The 22776-nt window shown below is 41.1% G+C and overlaps 1 long non-coding RNA gene across 1 annotated transcript in view; it reads right to left on the bottom strand.

The window, feature by feature from the left end:
* LOC115851886 (uncharacterized) overlaps positions 1-22776 on the bottom strand; it is a 39286-nt gene that overhangs the window by 13521 nt on the left and 2989 nt on the right. The window contains exons 2-6 of the long non-coding RNA XR_009565229.1: positions 17026-17118; positions 15040-15220; positions 14311-14550; positions 9705-9904; positions 9087-9207 (exon numbers count right to left, since the gene is read on the bottom strand). This is a non-coding gene — a long non-coding RNA (uncharacterized lncRNA). The remainder of the gene's footprint in view (positions 1-9086; positions 9208-9704; positions 9905-14310; positions 14551-15039; positions 15221-17025; positions 17119-22776) is intronic.

Genomic DNA, 22776 nt, shown 5'->3' on the forward strand with positions numbered 1-22776 from the left:
ACGCCCTCCAGCGACCTACACGCAGAGGCAGGGCCAAATCCAAAGCTGAGCCCCGGGAGCTGTGGGAACAAAGAAGAGAAAGGGAAATCTGTCCCAGCAGCCTCAGAAGCAGCGGATTAAAGCTCCACAATCAACTTGATGTACCTGCATCTGTGGAATACCTGAATAGACAACCAATCATCCCAAATTAAGGAAGTGGACTTTAGGAGCAAGATCTATGATTTTTTTCCCTATTCCTCTTTTTGTGAATGTGTATGTGTATGCTTCTGTGTGAGATCTTGTCTGTATAGTCTTGTTTCCACCATTTGTCCTAGGGTTCTATACGTCCATGGTTTTTTTAAAAAAATTTTTTCTTAATAATTAATTTTAATAACGTTATTATACTTTACCTTCGTTCTTTCTTTCTTTCTTTCCTTCCTTCCTTCCCTCCTTTAGACAACGAATCATCCCAAATTGAGGAGGTGGTCTCTGACAGCAAGATTTATGATTTTTCCCCCTTTACCTCTTTTAGTGAGGGTGTATGTGTATGCTTCTGTGTAAGATTTTGTCTGTATAGCTTTGCTTCCAACATTTGTCCTAAGGTTCTATCCGTCCCTTCTTTTTTTCAAAATAAGAATTTTTTAATTCAATAACTTTATTATACTTTATTTTATTTTTACTGTATCTTCTTTCTTTCTGTCTTTTTTCCTTCTTTCCCTCCTTCCTTCCTTCCTCCCTCCCTCCCTGCCTCCTTTCTTTCCTTCTTGCCTTCTTTCCTTCTTTGCTTCTTTCTCTTTCTTTCTTCCTTCCTTCCTTCCTTCCCTCCTTTCCTTCTTTCTTTCCTCATACTTCTACTAATTCCCTCTACTTTTTCTCCCTTTTATTCTGAGCCGTGTGGATGAAAGGCTCTTGGTGCTCCAGCCAGGAGTCAGGGCTCTGCCTCTGAGGTAGGAGAGCCAACTTCAGGACACTGGTCAACAAGAGACCTCCCAGCTCCACATAATATCAAACGGCGAAAATCTCGCAGAGACCTCCATCTTAACAACAGCACCCAGCTTCACTCAACGACCAGCAAGCCACAGTGCTGGACAACCTATGCCAAACAACTAGCAAAACAGGAACACAACCCCACCCATTAGCAGAGAGGCTGCCTAAAATCATAATAAGGCCACAGACACCCCAAAACACACCACCAGACGTGGACCTGCCCACTAGAGAGACAAGATCCAGCCTCATCCACCACAACACAGGCACTAGTCCCCTCCACCAGGAAGCCTACACAACCTACTGAACCAACCTTAGCCACTGGAGACAGACATCAAAAACAGCGGGAACTACGAACCTGCAGTCTGCAAAAAGGAGACCCCAAACACAGTAAGACAGAAAAACACACAGCAGATAAAGGAGCAAGATAAAAATGCACCAGACCTAACAAATGAAGAGGAAACAGCCAGTCTACCTGAAAAAGAAGTCAGAATAATGATAGTAAGGATGATCCAAAATCTTGGAAATAGAATGGACAAAATGCAAGAAACAGTTAACAAGGACCTAGAAGAAATAAAGATGAAACAAGCAACGATGAACAACACAATAAATGAAATTAAAAGTACTCTAGATGGTATCAATAGCAGAATAACTGAGGCAGAAGAACGGATAAGTGACCTGGAAGATAAAATAGTGGAAATAACTACTGCAGAGCAGAATAAAGAAAAAAGAATGAAAAAAACTGAGGAGAGTATCAGGGACCTCTGGGACAACATTAAACGCACCAACATTCGAATTATAGGGGTTCCAGAAGAAGAAGAGAAAAAGAAAGGGACTGACAAAATATTTGAAGAGATTATAGTTGAAAACTTCCCTAATATGGGAAAGGAAATAGTTAATCAAGTCCAGGAAGCACAGAGAGTCCCATACAGGATAAATCCAAGGAGAAATATGCCAAGACACATATGAATCAAACTGTCAAAAATTAAATACACAGAAAGCATATTAAAAGCAGCAAGGGAAAAACAACAAATAACACATAAGGGAATCCCCATAAGGTTAACAGCTGATCTCTCAGCAGAAACCCTACAAGCCAGAAGGGAGTGGCAGGACATACTGAAAGTGATGAAGGAGAAAAGCCTGCAGCCAAGACTACTCTACCCAGCAAGGATCTCATTCAGATTTGATGGAGAAATTAAAACCTTTACAGACAAGCAAAAGCTGAGAGAGTTCAGCACCACCAAACCAGCTTTACAACAAATGCTAAAGGATCTTCTCTAGGCAAGAAACACAAGAGAAGGAAAAGACCTATAATAACAAACCCAAAACAATTTAGAAAATGGGAATAGGAACATACATATCGATAATTACCTTAAATGTAAATGGACTAAATGCTCCCACCAAAAGACATAGATTGGCTGAATGGATACAAAAACAAGACCCTTATAATATGCTGTCTACAAGAGACCCACTTCAGACCTAGAGACACATACAGACTGAAAGTAAGGGGATGGAAAAAGATATTCCATGCAAATGGAAACCAAAAGAAAGCTGGACATATCAGACAAAATAGACTTTAAAATAAGGACTATTAAAAGAGACAAAGAAGGACACTACATCATGATCAAGGGATCGATCCAAGAAGAAGATATAACAATTGTAAATATTTATGCACCCAACATAGGAGCACCTCAATACATAAGGCAAATACTAACAGCCATAAAAGGGGAAATCGACAGTAACACATTCATAGTAGGGGACTTTAACACCCCACTTTCACCAATGGACAGATCATCCAAAATGAAAATAAATAAGGAAACACAAGCTTTAAATGAGACATTAAACAAGATGGACTTAATTGATATTTATAGGACATTCCATCCAAAAACAACAGAATACACATTTTTCTCAAGTGCTCATGGAATATTCTCCAGGATAGATCATATCTTGGGTCACAAATCAAGCCTTGGTAAATTTAAGAAAATTGAAATTGTATCAAGTATCTTTTCTGACCACAACGCCATGAGACTAGATATCAATTACAGGAAAAGATCTGTAAAAAATACAAACACATGGAGGCTAAACAATACACTACTTAATAACCAAGAGATCACTGAAGAAATCAAAGAGGAAATCAAAAAATACCTAGAAACAAATGACAATGGAGACACGACAACCCAAAACCTATGGGATGCAGCAAAAGCAGTTCTAAGGGGGAAGTTTATAGCAATACAAGCCCACCTTAAGAAGCAGGAAACATCTCGAATAAACAACCTAACCTTGCACCTCAAGCATTTAGAGAAAGAAGAACAAAAAAAACCCCAAAGCTAGCAGAAGGAAAGAAATCATAAAAATCAGATCAGAAATAAATGAAAAAGAAATGAAGGAAACAATAGCAAAGATCAATAAAACTAAAAGCTGGTTCTTTGAGAAGATAAACAAAATAGATAAGCCACTAGCCAGACTCATCAAAAAAAAAGGGAGAAGACTCAAATCAATAGAATTAGAAATGAAAAAGGAGAGGTAACAACTGACACTACAGAAATAAAAAAGATCATGAGAGATTACTACAAGCGACTCTATGCCAATAAAATGGACAACCTGGAAGAAATGGACAAATTCTTAGAAATGCACAACCTGCCAAGACTGAATCAGGAAGAAATAGAAACTATGAACAGACCAATCACAAGCACTGAAATTGAAACTGTGATTAAAAATCTTCCAACAAACAAAAGCCCAGGACCAGATGGCTTCACAGGCGAATTCTATCAAACATTTAGAGAAGAGCTAACACCTATCCTTCTCAAACTCTTCCAAAATATAGCAGAGCGAGGAACACTCCCAAATTCCTTCTATGAGGCCACCATCACCTTGATACCAAAACCAGACAAGGATGTCACAAAGAAAGAAAACTACAGGCCAATATCACTGATGAACATAGATGCAAAAATCCTCAACAAAATACTAGCAAACAGAATCCAACAGCACATTAAAAGGATCATACACCATGATCAAGTGGGGTTTATTCCAGGAATGCAAGGATTCTTCAATATACGCAAATCTATCAATGTGATACACCACATTAACAAATTGAAGGAGAAAAACCATATGATCATCTCAATAGATGCAGAGAAAGCTTTTGACAAAATTCAACACCCATTTATGATAAAAACCCTGCAGAAAGTAGGCATAGAGGGAACTTTCCTCAACATAATAAAGGCCATATATGACAGGCCCACAGCAAACATCATTCTCAATGGTGAAAAACTGAAAGCATTTCCACTAAGATCAGGAACAAGACAAGGTTGCCCACTCTCACCACTCTTATTCAACATAGTTTTGGAAGTTTTAGCCACAGCAATCAGAGAAGAAAAGGAAATAAAAGGAATCCAAATCGGAAAAGAAGAAGTAAAGCTGTCAGTGTTTGCAGATGACATGATCCTATACATAGAGAATCCTAAAGATGCTACCAGAAAACTACTATAGCTAATCAATGAATTTGGTAAAGTGGCAGGATACAAAATTAATGCACAGAAATCTCTGGCATTCCTATATACTAATGATGAAAAATCTGAAAGTGAAATCAAGAAAACACTCCAATTTACCATTGCAACAAAAAGAATAAAATATCTAGGAATAAACCTACCGAAGGAGACAAAAGACCTGTATGCAGAAAATTATAAGACACTGATGAAAGAAATTAAAGATGATACAAATAGATGGAGAGATATACCATGTTCTTGGATTGGAAGAATCAACATTGTGAAAATGACTCTACTACCCAAAGCAATCTATAGATTCAATGCAATCCCTATCAAACTACCACTGGCAGTTTTCACAGAAATAGAACAAAAATTTTTGCAATTTGTATGGAAACACAAAAGACCCCGAATAGCCAAAGCAATCTTGAGAACGAAAAAAGGAACTGGAGGAGTCAGGCTCCCTGACTTCAGACTATACTACAAAGCTACAGTTATCAAGACGGTATGGTACTGGCACAAAAACAGAAAGATAGATCAATGGAACAGGATAGAAAGCCCAGAGATAAACCCACGCACATATGGACACCTTATCTTTGATAAAGGTGGCAGGAATGTACAGTGGAGAAAGGACAGCCTCTTCAATAAGTGGTGCTGGGAAAACTGGACAGCTACATGTAAAAGTATGAGATTAGATCACTCCCTAACACCATACACAAAAATAAGCTCAAAATGGATTAAAGACCTAAATGTAAGGCCAGAAACTATCAAACTCTTAGAGGAAAACATAGGCAGAACACTCTATGACATAAATCACAGCAAGATCCTTTCTGACCCACCTCCTAGAGTAATGGAAATAAAAACAAAAATAAACAAATGGGACCTAATGAAACTTCAAAGCTTTTGCACAGCAAAGGAAACCATAAACAAGACCAAAAGACAACCCTCAGAATGGGAGAAAATATTTGCAAATGAAGCAACCGACAAAGGATTAATCTCCAAAATTTACAAGCAGCTCATGCAGCTCAATACCAAAAAAACAAACAACCCAATCCAAAAATGGGCAGAAGACCTAAATAGACATTTCTCCAAAGAAGATATACAGACTGCCAACAAACACATGAAAGAATGCTCAACATCATTAATTATTAGAGAAATGCAAATCAAAACTACAATGAGATATCATCTCACACCAGTCAGAATGGCCATCATCAAAAAATCTAGAAACAATAAATGCTGGAGAGGGTGTGGAGAAAAGGGAACACTCTTGCACTGCTGGTGGGAATGTGAATTGGTTCAGCCACTATGGAGAACAGTATGGAGGTTCCTTAAAAAACTACAAATAGAACTACCATATGACCCAGCAATCCCACTACTGGGCATATACCCTGAGAAAACCAAAATTCAAAAAGAGTCATGTACCAAAATGTTCATTGCAGCTCTATTTACAATAGCCCGGAGATGGAAACAACCTAAGTGCCCATCATCGGATGAATGGATAAAGAAGATGTGGCTCATATATACAATGGAATATTACTCAGCCATAAAAAGAAACGAAATTGAGCTATTTGTAATGAGGTGGATAGACCTAGAGTCTGTCATACAGAGTGAAGTAAGTCGGAAAGAAAAAGACAAATACCGTATGCTAACACATATATATGGAATTTAAGAAAAAAAAATGTCATGAAGAACCTAGGGGTAAGGCAGGAATAAAGATGCAGACCTCCTAGAAAACGGACTTGAGGTTATGGGGAGGGGGAAGGGTGAGCTGTGACAGGGTGAGAGAGAGTCATGGACATATACACACTAACAAACGTAGTAAGGTAGATAGCTGGTGGGAAGCAGCCGCATGGCACAGGGATATTGGCTCGGTGCTTTGTGACAGCCTGGAGGGGTGGGATAGGGAGGGTGGGAGGGAGAGAGACGCAAGAGGGAAGACATATGGGAACATATGTTTATGTATGACTGATTCACTTTGTTATAAGGCAGAAACTAACACACCATTGTAAAGCAATTATACCCCAATAAAGATGTTAAAAAAAAAAAAAGATACATGCACCCCAATGTACATAGCAGCACTACTGACAATAGTCAAGACATGGAAACAACCTAAATGCCCATCAACAGATGAGTGGATAAAGAAGATGTGGTACATAGATACAGTGGAATATTACTCAGAAATAAAAAAGAATGAAATCTTGCCGTTTTCAGCAACATGGATGAACCTAGAGATTATCATACTAAGTGAAGTCAGAGAAAGACAAATATATGATATCACTTATAGGTGGAGTCTAAAAAATAATACAAATGAACTTATTTATAAAACAAAAATAGACTCACAGATAGAAAACGAACTTATGGTTCCCAAAGGGGAAAGGAGGGGGTGGGATAAATTAGGAGTTTGGGATGAACAGATACATACTACTGTATATAAAATAGATAAACAACAAAGACCTACTGTATAGCACAGGGAACTATGTTCAATATCTTGTAATAACCTACAATGGAAGAGAATATGAAAAAGAATATGTATATACAGATGCACACGCATACACACATAACTGAATCACTTTGCTGCACACCTGAAACTAACACAACCTTGTAAATCAACTGTACTTCAATTTTTTAAAAAAGAAGAATATTAGGCTGCTGCAGCTCTAGCATCAACAGGCAAATCTCCAAATACTTGAAAAAAGCTTAAGGAATTTGTGGTACCCTGATGACATAAACACAATCACAATGGATGTAGAGTGTACGAAAAAAATACGAAAACAGATACCCTGCTATTTCCTCCAGTTGGCTGTGTGTCAAAGAGACGGATATTAGGTAAAACCCATATCTACCATTTACAGCTCTCTGTTCCTTACCTACCTCTTTATTATACACCTACAGCAGGCAGTTCGGAGAAGCTCTGACCTTGGAAAAGAGACATCACAGAAACTACACACATACACACCAAAAACCCAACCACAAATAGATTCTGAATTTCCTTTTGAAAGTCATTGCATATTTTCCCTGAATCCCCTTGACATAATATTTACACTTATAATTAACATGTTATAATGTACAATTAACTGCAGAAGATGGGAAAATGGTTTCCCCAAATCCAATATATTAAATTGAGCATTTCTATCTAGTTAGTGCAGGAAGAAATGTTACTTATAACAACCGGCATCGTATCAAATAATGGATTCTGCAACATCTCCAAGTAGGAGAAAAAAGTTCTTTAGGGAGAAAGTAGAAGTTTAAAAGTGTGATGGAATAACCTCCATGATTACATTTCCAGGAGAAAACATTTCACTTTCTTTAGGTTGACAGAAGCAAGATGCATTTCTGGGAGTAATGAATCTCTCCTCCATCTGCCAGATGCTTGCCTAAACAGGGTTAATTTTCTTTCTTACCTGACAGTTACATGGCTGCATAATTAGGCAGAGAGATGCTCCCAAAGGATCAGAGACACTGCAGAGGGGGATTAGGGAGATATTACCAAGTCCCTGGCTCTGGAATGCCATGCCGGCCAGCTTGGCTGCATTCTTTTGCCTTCACCCTGATTTCCACAATCCTCTTCTTGTCTTTTTCCAGCCCACCATTCCTGTTTTAGCCTTTATTTTGCAAGCTCAGGGTTATTCCTTATTACCTTGGTCATGAGCCCCTGGCTACCTACTTAAGCATCTCTAAGATGGCTGTAAGAGACCCTTTGTACAGGACACGTTTTTATTCCATAATATTCCACAATATCAACCTCATTCCTCAGCCTCAGCTATCCCTAGTTTCCCTTTCTTCTATTGAGGCAGATTTAATCTCCATAAACTCCTGACAACTCCAGCTATGACACCATGTTGCTCAGGTGACTTATAAGGCAGAAACTCCCTGGAACAGGAGCTATTAATAAAGTTGTGAGTAAGCTGCCATCTTTCAGGGGCGTTCTAGAAAACTTCTAATAGTGGGAAGTACTTCGTAATACACGTGTCCTGAGATGGCCTACTTCTCACGCTTCAGTCCTAATTGTCTGTCATGAATCCATGGCTTTACCTAAATCCTACTTCTTCATTGCCACACTTAGAAAGCATCATATCCACATCATTTCATGGTCGAGACGAAGAGTCTGACTCTTTGAGCTGAGAAAGGAATTAAGAATTTGGAAGACAGAGGGTATTCCCCTCTGAGAACACCATATCAAGAAGCTGGCTCAAAGACTATACCCCAGATTTCCAGGACCCCACCGCTTCCACACCCGACAGACCACCGTCATCTCCAAGGTTACAGCCCAAAGTTCTTCAGGAGGCAACATCACTGACCAGTGGACATGTCTAGCTTCAAGCAAGCAGCCTCTCTTGGCTGGGCCTCAGAGACCTTTTGTGGATCGGAAGGCAAAGGAGGAAGATAAGTCCTCCTCTAGCTCCCGTTGCTTTGATCGTAAGACAGTCTGTGACTAGTCTGGCTGGGATGTTCAAGCCCCAAACGTATTTGAGTGTTTTTCCTAAAGGTGCATCTCTGGAAGGCTCTTAGCATTATTACAATTCGAGGAGTTAGTTGGGTCATTAATTTCTGAAACTGTTTTGGTGCCTCAAGCCTCTCTTGATTCGCATTGCCCTTCTTTAGCCCATCCTTTCCATCCACACGGGAACGTCAGCTCATTCTTACCTGCTTCCGGGTACTGACGCACAAACCTTCAGGCAGACACAGTACTCGCCACCCTGGCAAGGCATCCGTTCTTTCCACACAGCCTTCCTATGTGCCCCCTCCAAAAGGCACTGTCTGGGTGCTGCATTAGAGAACAACATGCATAAGTCTTGTTTTCTGATTTTTAGGACCTCATGGTGCAGGAGGAGAGGCAAGTCACTGAGGAGAGACCCGCTAACACTATCAATCTTAAATGCCGTGGAAGAGTTAACCACCTGGTCACTCTGACATGAAACCAAGAACTACTTGTCCAGATTGTGAAACACAAGACGGAATTATTTTTAATTTTCAAATGAGACGGTTAGCCCCACTTTACTCTCCAGCTTCATTTCCTGTGGTGGCTTATTCCCATCAAGCAATGCTCATTTTTCTTACTCTGTTCCCTAGAAAACACCTGGAGCCCTCTGTCCCATCAATCAAGTAAAGTCTAGCCTCCTTTGGAATCTAGTTCAATATATTCTATAAATAACTTCTATAAATTTAGTCCTCATTACTTCAGCACATATCGTTTTTCCCTCCCTTTAATTTATACAGCACTGAGTAAATGTAGTATAACATTAAATTACAAAGGTTGCTTACAGCAAGAATATAAAATCTGGGGCTTCCCTGGTGGCGCAGTGGTTGAGGGTCCGCCTGCCGATGCAGGGGACACGGGTTTGTGCCCCGGTCCGGGAAGATCCTGCATGCCGCGGAGCGGCTGGGCCCGTGAGCCATGGCCGCTGAGCCTGCGCGTCCGGAGCCTGTGCTCTGCAATGGGAGGGGCCACGGCAGTGAGAGGACTGCGTACCAGAAAAAAAAAAAAGAATATAAAATTTGGATCAAAGGTCCCAGGATATGGTCCCTACTGATTGTTAAGCTAAATTGTTTAATATCTGAACTCTAGTTTTCCCATCTTTAAAATGCTGATGGCTTTAGCCCCTTCAAAGGAGCATTTAATTTATTTACCCAATTAGTTTTGAATCTTACTTTCTCTCCAGTCAGCATCCTAGATCCTGAACTTGCAGTCTCTTCCTTCAACGAACTCAAGTAAACAACAATGAAAATATAGTGTGAAAGACTTCCAGACTCGGATCAAATATGTAAACAGCTTGGAAGTCGTCACTTTTGTCCTTATAACCAGAAAAAGCTGGACATACTGAAAAATCAAAGATTTTTACTGGCCCCATTAGAGAACTGAAGTGGCAGAGAAAACGCCCCCTCCTCCAAATCTGTGGCTACAAAGAGTCACAGCTGAGATCGTTACCTGCAGCCATAAACTGGCAGAACACCTAAGTGATAATTCTGATGGATTGCTGGAGGCTGAGCGTTACTGGCATAAGCGTAAGAAACTCCTTTGGGCTGAAGCTTGGAGGGAGGTGCAGCCACACTTCCATGGGCTTTTCCTCCAGAAACTTCACCAGGTTCTCACAGAGAAGATTTGAGAAAGTTCCCCTCACAGCTCTGACGGGGGGAGAGGAGTAAACATTGCAAAATATGCCCAGACTGGTTTCACAACAAAAGCCTACTCTAGGGGAAAAAATTTTGTCAGAAATTTATCCCAGCAGGTGGAAGAGAATTCTTCCCACTCCAACCCCCTCCAGCCTTCTTTCTCACCTAATGGAGAAAAATAAATAAACATAATTGGAATGCTGGAAGAGGAGAAAAGGGAACAGGAGAAATATGGTAGAGAAATTTCCAAAATTAATGGCAGACACCAAACCACAGTTTCTGGAAACACACAAAACAAGATAAATACATTCAACCTGGTAATATGATGACTCCAATACAGGTGACAAGCTTTATATACATATATATATATATATATATATATATATATATATAAATATAATGCAATACCTAAAGCAACCAGTAAAAACCTATATAAATTGTTACACTCAAAAGCATCATAGATATATCAAAATGAAATCCAAAAAAAAAATTCAATAAACCCATTGGAAGGCAGGAAAATGAAAACAGAGAAATGAAAAACAAAGAGAACAAATGAAAAGCAAAAATAAAAGGGCAAGCTTATGCCCTAACATATCAATAATGACTCAAATGTAAATGCTCTAAATATAACAGTTTAAAGAAAGAAGTTGGCAGTGTGGATTAAAAAAACATTACCCAACTATATGTTGTCTGCAATAAACTCACTTCAAATATAAACATGCAGGCAATTTGAAAGTAAAAGAATGAAAAAAGATGTACTATGCAATCATTAATCAAAAGAAATCAGGAGTCTCTATATTAATATCAGATATTAGTAAACTTCAGACAAAACAAAATTAATAGACAGAAAGAGACATTATACAACAGTAAATGGGTCAATCTACCAAGAAGACATATCAATCCTAATTGTGTATGCACCAAACAACTGAGCTGCAAAATATGTGAAGCAAAAACTGATAGAACTAAAGGAGAAACAGATAAATCTCTACTTATAGTTGAAGACTGCAACACCCATCTCTCAACAATTGACATAACTAGACTGAAACTCAGGAAGGATACAGAAGAACTCAACAACACCATCAAGCAACAAGATCCAATCAACATTTATATAATACTCCATCCAATAACAGTAGAATACATATTCTTTTCAAGTGTCCATGAAAAAAATGTACTAAAATAGACCTTATCCGGGACTTCCCTGGTGGTCCAGTGGTTAAGAATCCACCTTCCAATGTAGGAGACGTGAGTTTGATCCCTGGTTGAGGAACTAGGATCCCACATGCCACGTGGCAACTAAGCCCCCGTGCCACAACTAATGAGACTGCGCACCACAACTAGAGAAGCCCACACGCCACACCAAAGAGTGCATGCACTGCAACTAAAGATCCCGTGTGCCGCACTAAGACCTGATGCAGCCAAATAATAAAAAAAAAAAAAAATAGACCTTGTCCTGAGCTGTAAAACAAACCTCACAAAATTAGAGGAAGTGAAGTCATAGACTGTGTTCTCTGACCACAATGAAGTCAAACTGGAAAAAAATATCAGATAAAAGGAAAATCTCCAAATACTCGGAAGCTAAATGGCACCCGTCTAAATAATCCTTGGGTGAAAAAGAAGTCTCAAGGAAATTATTTTAAAATACATGGAACTGAAAGAAAATGAAAATGGAACAAATCAAAATTCGTGGGGCACAGCTAAAGTAGTAGTAGAGGGGACATTAACGGCACGAACGTCTGTATCAGAAAAGAGGAAAAGTCTCAAATCAATAATATAACCTCCCACTTCAAAAAGCTAGAAGAAGAAGAGCAAAATAAACCCAAAGGAAGGATAGAATGACTCTAAGAACAGAAATCAAGGCAATTCAAAACAGGAAAACGATAGAGAAAATAAATGAAACAAAAAACAAGGACGTGGAGCTGTTTCGGTTCCATTTACAATCTCTCTCCTGACGGTAACCACCAGACTCCAATTACTCGCAAAACACCAAGTGCCAGAAACTCTTGTTTCTGACCATGGACCTTGCCTTAGCCAAGGTGAAGGAAATTACGCACACGAACCTGTCTGAACTATCACTCACCTGCTACACCTACTTTTAACAAACATTCAGACTTCAGGACAACAAGAGATGACTGAGGAGTCTCTGAGGCAGAGAGCTAGCTGGCAGGTGCAGGCAGCGGAAGGATGAGAGGGAAGCTTCTTAAGACAAGCCTCCATCCTGCCCATCCAAATACGGCTAACGACCCATAAGACAAACAAACAAGTGTCCTGAACGTGAGCCTGTTAGCAAACGTTGCTTCCAGAAAGAGAGGGTCTTAGCTAAAGCCAGGGGCTCCCCAGCATGTAAAATTGTGATGTCCAGGCCTGGGTCAGACAATGGTGTCCAGCAAGTAACGTGACAGCAGGGAACTATGACAAGTGTTTTCTCTGTATAACACTTGGAGTTTAATCTTTGCTCAGCCTACTGAGACATCACCACGGTACCACGTCAAGATGCAATAATTCCAGTCTGGCTACCACTGATACTAGAACATAATCCCCTGATGTTTTCATAACCTACCACAAATCTTTTTGACCATAGGATGCCTACCTGTCACGGAGAGTCAGCAAGACTCCTCTGGTGAAGCTAAGTGGGAAGTAAATGAGGGGTGTTGATTCAGGCCACATTTGGCATGCTTTCTGAGTTTTCATCACTGGAGTCTATAGTCTCTGAAGGTGCCAGGGCCAAAAGAAGTCTTAATCACAGCAAGAGAACTGTACTGTTTGACGACTTTTTATTCTATGTCTTATATCGTATGGATGCTTTGTTTTCCTTCAGCACCCGTCACATGCCTTCCTCTTTTACAGGACTTGTGTATCGCAGTCTTTGTTCTCCCTCTTTCCCGGTGTCATGGGCTGAGTTGTGTCCGCCCCCTCCAAATTCCTATGTTGAAGTTTTAACCCCCAGCGCCTCAGAACACGACTGTATTTGGAAATAGGGCCTTGAAAGAGGTGTTTAAGGCAAAATGATGTCCTTAGAGTGGTTGATAATCAAGTCTGACTGGTGTCCTTATAAGAAGAGGAAATTTGGACACACAGAAAGAGAGCCAGGAGTGCTGTGTAAAGAGGGACGGCTCTGTGAGCACCTGGTGAAGAGACGGCCATCTGCAAGCCAAGGAGGCCTCTGGGGGAACCGACCCGGCTGATACCTTCATTGTGGGCTTCCAGCCTCCAGAACCGTGAACAAATAAAGTTCTGGTGTTTAAGTTCTGTGCCATTAGTGATGGCAGCCCCAGCTGACGAATACCCCAGGGTTCATTCCCACAGAGGACAGGCAGAGACATCCCCTTTGATAAGCTCAGTAAACTTGCCCTGACGCTCTCCCCACAAGTCTGAGCCCTTTCTCCCAAAACCATTTCAAGAGTAAATCCCAATTCCCAGTGGTACTGGGGGACGGGGGGAGCTCACCTCGAGGGCCTCATTAGTTGGGTTTTCCATTAATCCATTTCCCTCCGACGTAATTCCTTTCCCCTCCCCTGCCCTTGTTCCCATCTCTCTCGACTCTTCTACCCCTTCTCCACTGTACCTCTCACTTAGCATTTCTATTTGTGGCTGAAATTTGTAGTTTGGTTATGATGGGACATTTTCAATTTTCACCAAATGTCTCTAAAATGATTTGAGGATTCTTTTCACACGTTGTGCACCTTTAGCCTTCTGTAAGGGTCTTTTCTCACGGACTCGTGAATATTGTTAACTGACTTTGTTCATCGCTTCCAATTACCGTTCTCATGGCCAAAATCAGAGGCACGGGTGACTTGCATCCTCTTCTACCAAAGTCCCAGAGGCTGGCACTCTGCTGAAGTGACAGCCCTGGGCTTCCCTGGTGGCACAGTGGTTGAGAGCCCGCCTGCCGATGCAGGGGATGCGGGTTCGTGCCCCGGTCTGGGAAGATCCCACATGCCGTTGGGCGGCTGGGCCCGTGAGCCATGGCCGCTGAGCCTGCGCGTCCAGAGCCTGTGCTCTGCAACGGGAAAGGCCACAACAGTGAGAGGCCCGCGTACCGCAAAAAATAATAATAATAATAAAATGAAATGACAGCCCTTTCCTCGCCAGGCTAAGGTGGTCCACCACCTGTCCACCCCCTGAGCTGCCACGTGAATTCCCCATCGGAGCCTCCTCTCCCCGGCAAGAAGGGCCATGCTACCTTCCCCCCAACATGCATCTCTCTCTCACACAGCTCCCATGCACGTGTCCCAACGTCAACCCAAAAACATAGTCATGTTCATTCAGAATAAGTCCATTTTCTAGAGTCTAGGCCAAAAAAATGCTATGACTTTGCCCACGTTCACATAGCCCAAGAGTGGCAGACTGTGGGTTAAATCCCAGGTGAAACGTCTTAAAAAGACCCATTAGCTCTCATTGTGTATTCACCTCGCCTTTTCATTAATAGTGCTGATTGACCCCTAAAGAACTATAGGATTTTTCATACTGATTTAAGATAAACACTTACCTTCACTCCAACCTCAAATCAGATGACTCTCTTCACATCATTCCCCTCCATTCTATCACAAAATAGCTGAGGAAGCCAAAAACAGCCGAAGTATCTGGTGGCTTTGATATTTGCCCATAACACAGGAATCTTAGCAGGTGTGAGTCATCTTTGAGAATTATTATGTTTCTTGCTTTGCTTTCTATATCAAGGGGAAAAAAGAACTCTCCTGGCTGAGACTTGCATGGGAAAACAGCCTAGCTCTCTCTTCCCATAACCCTTTGAATAATTAGGACACCGAAGATAAATATATTAACATTCCTTCGGCCCACAAGGCAACAATGAGGAGAAAGAAATGATTTTTTTTGAGATTCTCAAAGAATCTTAACATTGGAAAGAAAACCATTCCTGAAAAGTAACTTTCGAGCTGATACGTAGTCAAACCTTGATTTGATGTTGCCTGTTGAGCTAAGGTCTGTCTTTCCAGATGGAGATATTATACCTCATTTGGAATTTGTGACAAGGGCCGACACCTATATACCTGCTTGTAGCGTGGAACGGTGGAGATGACAGAGCACGGGGGCAGCTGGAGCACGGACTCTGGGGTAGATCTGCTGTGCTCTCAGGGCACACAGCCTTTTACAAACTCTGCCCTTGCAAGTCAGTAGCCTTTCTAGGGCTCCTCCTCGGTGGCATGGGGATGATAATAGCACTGATTGACTAGTGCTAATACTTGCTAACATTGGACCTGGTGCAAATGTTAGTGCTGACTGTATCTGCTTAATAGAATAATTAAGAATGTGCATCCCTGCCACGTGTGGGACGAAAGCAGAAGTGAGATCTGGGAGAGCCAGCTTCGAGACCCAGGTCTTCTGCAGGAAATGGAGTAGCTTTGCACCAGTCACTGTATCCTTGGGGGCCTCACTTTTCCCATGCGTAAAATGAAGAACTTGAACTGGAAAATCTTGACTATTTCTTGTTCCTCATCCAAAGAGGCAACGCCCATGACTTTTATAGATGGTGTCCCGCGAATCTTTAAATGGCCTGTCTAAAAGGTTGCTGGAAGCTGAACAGCCCACAGACATTGTAACCTAGTAAAATTTGGACCCGGAGCTGAAGACTAATCAAACACAGTGGACACAGAGAAGAAAAGACACTAAGTTGTGATGTAGTTACTTATTTTTCATGCCTCTTGGAGAAATTCCACACATAAAGAAGTCGTTGGGACAGAGGCAGCTTCGGTTGCCATATTGATACAGAGTGTCTGCCGTGAGTCAAGGGCAGGCCTCTGTGGAGCTGGAGGGATTGGGTGTCCGGTAGGAACTTCTGCTTCGGGGAGAATGAGAGTGTTCTGTGCCTGTCTTCACCCCAAGTGTTCAAGTCTAAGCCCGTAGCTCATTTAAACATACCAGAAGCTTCTAGTGGGCAGGGGACCCATCACGTCATTCAGAGGAAACAGAGGGGTGGGGGCGGTTTCCCTCAGCACCACGAGTCAGGGAGCTCACTAGGCTTGACCCTCAGAACGATGAGTTACCATCCAATGTTCCGTGGTAACCACTGTCCAACAGAAGATGTGTGAACACAACTTAAAGATTTTTTTTTTTAATTTATTTTTGGCTGCGTTGGGTCTTCGTTGCTGTGCATGGGCTTTCTCTAGTTGCGGCAAGCGGGGCTTCTCTTGTTGTGGAGCACGGGCTCTAGGTGCGAGGGCTTCAGTTGTTGTGGCTCGAGGGCTCTGGAGCGCAGGCTCAGTAGTTGTGGCGCATGGGCTTAGTTGCTCTGCGGCATGTGGGATCTTCCTGGACCAGGGCTCAAACCCATGTCCCCTGCATTGGCAGGTGGATTCTTAACCACTGCGCCACCAGGGGAGTCCCAAACACAGCTTAAAGATTTTTGTTTCAGCATGCTCTGAGTGATGGCTAAGGAAAAACATTAAAATTTTTGCTTTGAAAGGGTGTCAAATTATTAGCCCACTGGGGACGCGCACGTAACCAATCCAGTCCTTACCTGTTTCACTGGTTATATAGGTTACTTGGGTCGTTTTGTTGTAAATCTCAAGTTTTCAAACAACCTGAAGCCTCAAGTCCAAGCTTAATTAACCTATTGAAGAGCAAAGGAAAACAAGCTTTAAAGATCGCCTGTTTGGCTCATAAAATCTCAGCACCACAAACGTGGAAACGTTCAGCTATTCCTAGGATGCCATAAATTTTTATGGCTCAATCCTAGGATTCCTCTTAAGTCTCTCTAAGTCCCGGCCGTTTGGTCCGCAACCTCCTCTCCTCCCCCACCCTTGCATTTGATCTTTTTTATGTGCTTGTAAGGTGAGTTTGCTTTTCAATTTACTCTCATTCCCTTTGCTCCAGTGCTTTCGGGGAAGGGAGGTGGGGAGGGGAGGAAAGATGCTTGCAGAACTGGCCGTTGTTTGCCATGTTTGCGTGGCTTTCCCTTGTCTCCAAAGAAATAGAAAACATCGTGACTCCCTAAGTCCAACCCGAGATGATGGAGGAACTGACACAGGCCTGGCGGACTTGCACCGAGTGGCTCCCAACGAGGGAGCATCATTGCCCCTGGGAGAAGCGATAGTCTGAGACACACTCCACGCTCCAGCTGCCAAGTTGGGAGTTTTCTTCCCCCGCCGCCACCACGCCCCCTGCCCACCTGCCTCTCCTCAAAGCCTTGGATCAAGTTCAACGTCCAAGCAGAGAGAACGAGTCCAACTGGCTGAAAACTTGGCCTGACCTCGGGCCTTGGTTCCAACGACTGGCCTTCTGCTTTGTCCTTAAGTGAAAATAGCAGCTAACATCTGTGTCTGTCACTGGTTAAACCTTAACTTGTGTTATGTCACCCTCCCAACGACCCTGTGGTGTGGCTGGTTCACGATCCCAGTTTGCAGAAGAGGTCATGGAGGCACAGAGAGGTTACACCCTGTGCCCTAGATCACAGCCGTCGACAGAGGTGGAGCCCAAACTCAAGGGCAGGAAGTCAGCCCTGGGCTTAACCACTGCGCCATCTTACCAGCTTACCCGGGTCCCACTTCCGGTAACCGGGTCTTGTTACATTCCCATCTCCTAATCTGAGTTCCTTTTTTTTTTAATTGAAGTGTAGTTGATTTACAGTGTTGTGTTAGTTTCAGGTGTACAGCAAAGTGATTCATATATATATATATATATATATATATATATATATATGAATTCTTTTCCCTTACAGATTATTACAAGATATTGAATACAGTTCCCTGAGCTACATAGTATGTTCTTGTTGGTTATCTATTTTATATATAGTAGTGTGTATATATTAATCCCAAACTCCTAATTTATCCCCCCTTTCCCCTTTGGTAAACATAATTTTGTTTTCTGTGTCTGTGAGTCAATTTCTATTTTGTATATAAGTTCGTTTGTATTTTTTTTTTTTAGATTCCACATACAAGTGATATAGGATATTTGTCTTTCTCTGGTTTACTTCACTTAGTATGGTAATCTCTAGGTCCATCCAAGTTGCTGCAAATGGCATTATTTCATTCTTTTTTATGGCTGAGTAGTATTCCATTGTGTATATATATATCAATACCACACCTTCTTTATCCATTCATCTGTCGATGGACATTCTTTTCTTAACAATCCCAAGACCTCTTGTCTCTCTGAGGTCTACTCCTCCCATTGTTTCCCTCCTGGGGAAGAAGTCTCTGTCTTTAGTTTCTCCCAGCCATCTCGGCCCCACTGGACCTGATACCAGCTCTTTTCCTGTCTCCAAATGTTGAATGATCCTGGGTCACTAACAGCTGCACCCAGGCATCTTCCAGAACAATCACATCTCCCACTGTTAAATGTTCAGATGTCCATGATGCCCCCCCACCACTGCCAAGGTCCCTAGCGATGTGTTCCACTTCCTGACACGCTAAGGAAGATTTCATTAGAAACAGTCCCCATATAAGGAAAGCTTTCCACTTACTATTCCAAAAGTTACCCTCAGGTCTTACTAAGCACCTACATAGACCCCAAGAGACTCCCCCCACACCCATTCCAGCTAAGCCTGGGCTCAGTGTGGTGGTAGGAAAATTGATTGTCTGTATGGGGCCCATGAAGAGTATTCAGGTAGACAAGCCTCTGCCTTCCCTGTGAGCCTGCCATTTGAGACTCCCCATAGTCAACTGAGGAGTGCTGGCTGTCACCAGGTGTAAACACCCTGTGGATGTGGCTCATCTCAAATTAAACTCCAAAGAGAAAAATTAACAGACATTTAACTTCTCACTGTGTCACCTGGGTGGTGGGAGCTGTGACCTCCCATTAGAGATGAGCACACCTAGTGCCCAGATCTTCGTGTCTCAGTATCATCCTCCACTGTAAGAAGTCAGTGATGCTTGGAGATACGGCGGATTTCAGGTTTGGGGCAGAATCATTGTAACAGAAATAGGAAGTAAGGGATAGGAAATACGCAAAAATGACAGAACACATCAAAAGATAACAGTCAGGTTAAAGAGGCTCCCATTGACCAAATTTGGAACAATTTGAACATGAAAATAAATATCATTAATAAGAGATTGTAACACCTTGAGTGAAAAAGGAAGCCATGAGTCTATACTGATACAGTTAATAAATTGAAAATCTGATGGGAAATTAGATATTTTCATAGTTTCAAAGTCTCTCACCACAAAGAACTTATTAATTATAAAGGGAAAAAGAGCAAATATACATGGAGAAATACCACCTTCATCAAGTGCTTAAAGTGACCATAATTCACAAAAGGACTAATTGGAATTACACAGCACCTGGTAGGATACCAAGAACGAAACACATGGCATTTCTGTGGTATGATTAGATTCAGGGTGTGCATCTTTAACAGGAATTAGGAAACACTGGACGAAGCCGAATTGAGGGGCATTCTACAGAATAACTGGTCTAAAATCTTCGAAAGAGCCAAGGACGTAAAATCAAGGAAAAAACGAAGAACCTTTTCAGATTAAGGAAAGGTGACAATTTATTTGTGATTCTGAATCGGATCCTTTAACTCTAAAGGAAATTATTGGAACACTAAGGAAAATGAGAATGAAGTCTTTGCATCAACTGGTAAGAATGCAGGTATACTACTTCCAAAATGTTCATGGTTGTATTGCAGTTATATAGGAGAATGCCCTTGTTTGTAGGAAATACACATTAAGTATTACATAAAGTTGTTGCATCAGTATTCTTTGTGCTGTAATTGCAACTTTTCTGTAAGTTTGAGATTTTTTTCAAACTGTTTTTTAATTAAAAATTAAGCTTGGGCTTCCCTGGTGGCGCAGTGGTTGAGAGTCCGCCTGCCGATGCAGGGGACGCAGGTTCGTGCCCCGGTCCGGGAGGATCCCACATGCCACGGAGCGGCTGGGCCCATGAGCCATAGCCACTGAGCCTGCGCGTCCGGAGCCTGTGCTCCGCAATGGGAGAGGCCACAACAGTGAGAGGCCCACGTACCGCAAAAAAAAAAAATAAATAAATAAATAAAGCTTAACCACCACAAAGAATAGGTATAAGATGTATAACTTCCCAACCAGTAGAGAAAAAATAGAAACTATAAAACAGCTTGATTTGTTTTCAAGAAGATAGTATAGGGATGAGGGTAGGAAAACAAGCAAAAGTCCAGCAAACATAAGGCACAAAGTAAGGGTGTAGATTCAGGCCTATTTGAACGAACATACACAGGAAATGTAATTGGATAAAACCTCCCAGATAAAAGATACATTTTCATTTGGTCTGAAACAAGTGCTGAAAATAATGTAAGAGAAGAAAACGGGACAAATACCAACCAAAGGAAAGTTGATGTTTCATCATTAGTATCAGGCAAAGTTTACTTGATGCAGTGCATATAACTAATGAATTATAAAAGAGACAAATCACCAGGAAACTATAACAATTTGGAACAGGTATGAACCCCATATAGCTACAAACTGAATAAATTCAGAATTGAGAGAATAACATGGAAATGTGATAAATCTAAAATAATAGTGATGTTTATACCTCTTTCAATGACTAATCAACCAAGAAATTTAAAGTATTAAGGATACAGGACCAGATGGCTTCACAGGCAAATTCTATAAAATATTTAGAAAAGAGCTAACACCGATCCTTCTCAAACTCTTCCAAAAAATTTCAGAGAGAGGAACACTCCCAAATTCATTCTGTGAAGCCACCATCACCCTAATACCAAAACCAGAGAAAGATATCACACAAAAAGAAAATTACAGACCAATATCACTGATGAACATGGATGCAAAAATCCTGAACAAAATACTAGCAAACAGAATCCAACAATATATTAAAAGGATCATACACCATGATCAAGTGGGATTTATCCCAGGGATGCAAAGGTCATCAATATATGCAAATCAATCAATATGATACACCACATTAACAAATTAAGAAATAAAAACCATATGATCATCCCAGTAGATGCAGAAAAAGCTTTTGACAAAATTCAACACCCATTTATGATAAAAACTCTCTAGAAAATGGGCCTACTGAGAACTTACCTCAACATAATAAAGGGCATATATGACAAACCCACAGCAAACATCATACTCAATGGTGAAAAACTGAAAACATTTCCACTAAGATCAGGAACAAGACAAGGTTGTCCACCCTCACCACTACTATTCAACATAGTTTTGGAAGTTTTAGCCACAGCAATCAGAGAAGAAAAAGAAATAAAAGGAATCCAAATCGGAAAAGAAGAAGTAAAACTGTCACTGTTTGCAGATGACATGATACCACCAGAAAATCCTAAAGGTGCCACCAGAAAACTACTAGAACTAATCAATGAATTTGGTAAGGTTGCAGGATATAAAATTTACAATTCGTATGGAAACACAAAAGACCCCGAATAGCCAAAGCAATCTTGAGAAAGAAAAATGGAGCTGGAGGAATCAGGCTTCCTGACTTCAAACTATACTACAAAGCTACAGTAATCAAGACAGTATGGTACTGGCACAAAAATAGAAATATAGTTCAATTGTACAGGATAGAAAGCTCAAAGATAAACCCATGCACATATGGTCACCTAATTTATGACAAAGGATACCAGAACATACAATGGAAAAAAGACAGTCTCTTCAATAAGTGGTGCTGGGAAAACTGGACAGCTACATGTAAAAGAATGAAATTAGAACACTACTTAACACTATATACAAAAATACACTCCAAATGGATTAAAGACCTAAATGTAAGACCACACAGTATAAAACTCTTAGAGGAAAACACTCTTTGACACAAACCACAGCAAGATCTTTTTTTGACCCACTGCCTAGAGTAATGGAAATAAAACCAAAAATAAACAAATGGGACCTAATTAAACTTCAAAGCTTTTGCATAACAAAGGAGGCCATAAACAAGATGAAAAGACAACCCTCAGAATGGGAGAAAATATTTGCAAATGAAACAACAGACAAAGGATTAATCTCCAAAATATACAAACAGCTCATGGAGCTCAATATCAAAAAGATAAACAATTCAATGAAAAAGATGGGTGGAAGACCTAAATAGACATTTCACCAAAGAAGACATACAGATGGCCAAGAGGCACATGAAAAGCTGCTCAACATCACTAATTATTAGGGAAATGCAAATCAAAACTACAATGAGGTATCACCTCACACTGGTCAGAATGGCCATTATCAAAAAATCTAGAAAAAAAAAAATCTAGAAACAATAAATGCTGGAAAGGGTGTGGTGAAAAAGGAACCCTCCTGCATTGTTGGTGGGAATGCAAATTGATACAACCACTATGGAG

The sequence above is a fragment of the Globicephala melas genome, chromosome 9 (assembly GCF_963455315.2).
Source record: "Globicephala melas chromosome 9, mGloMel1.2, whole genome shotgun sequence".
Lineage (NCBI taxonomy): Eukaryota > Metazoa > Chordata > Mammalia > Artiodactyla > Delphinidae > Globicephala > Globicephala melas.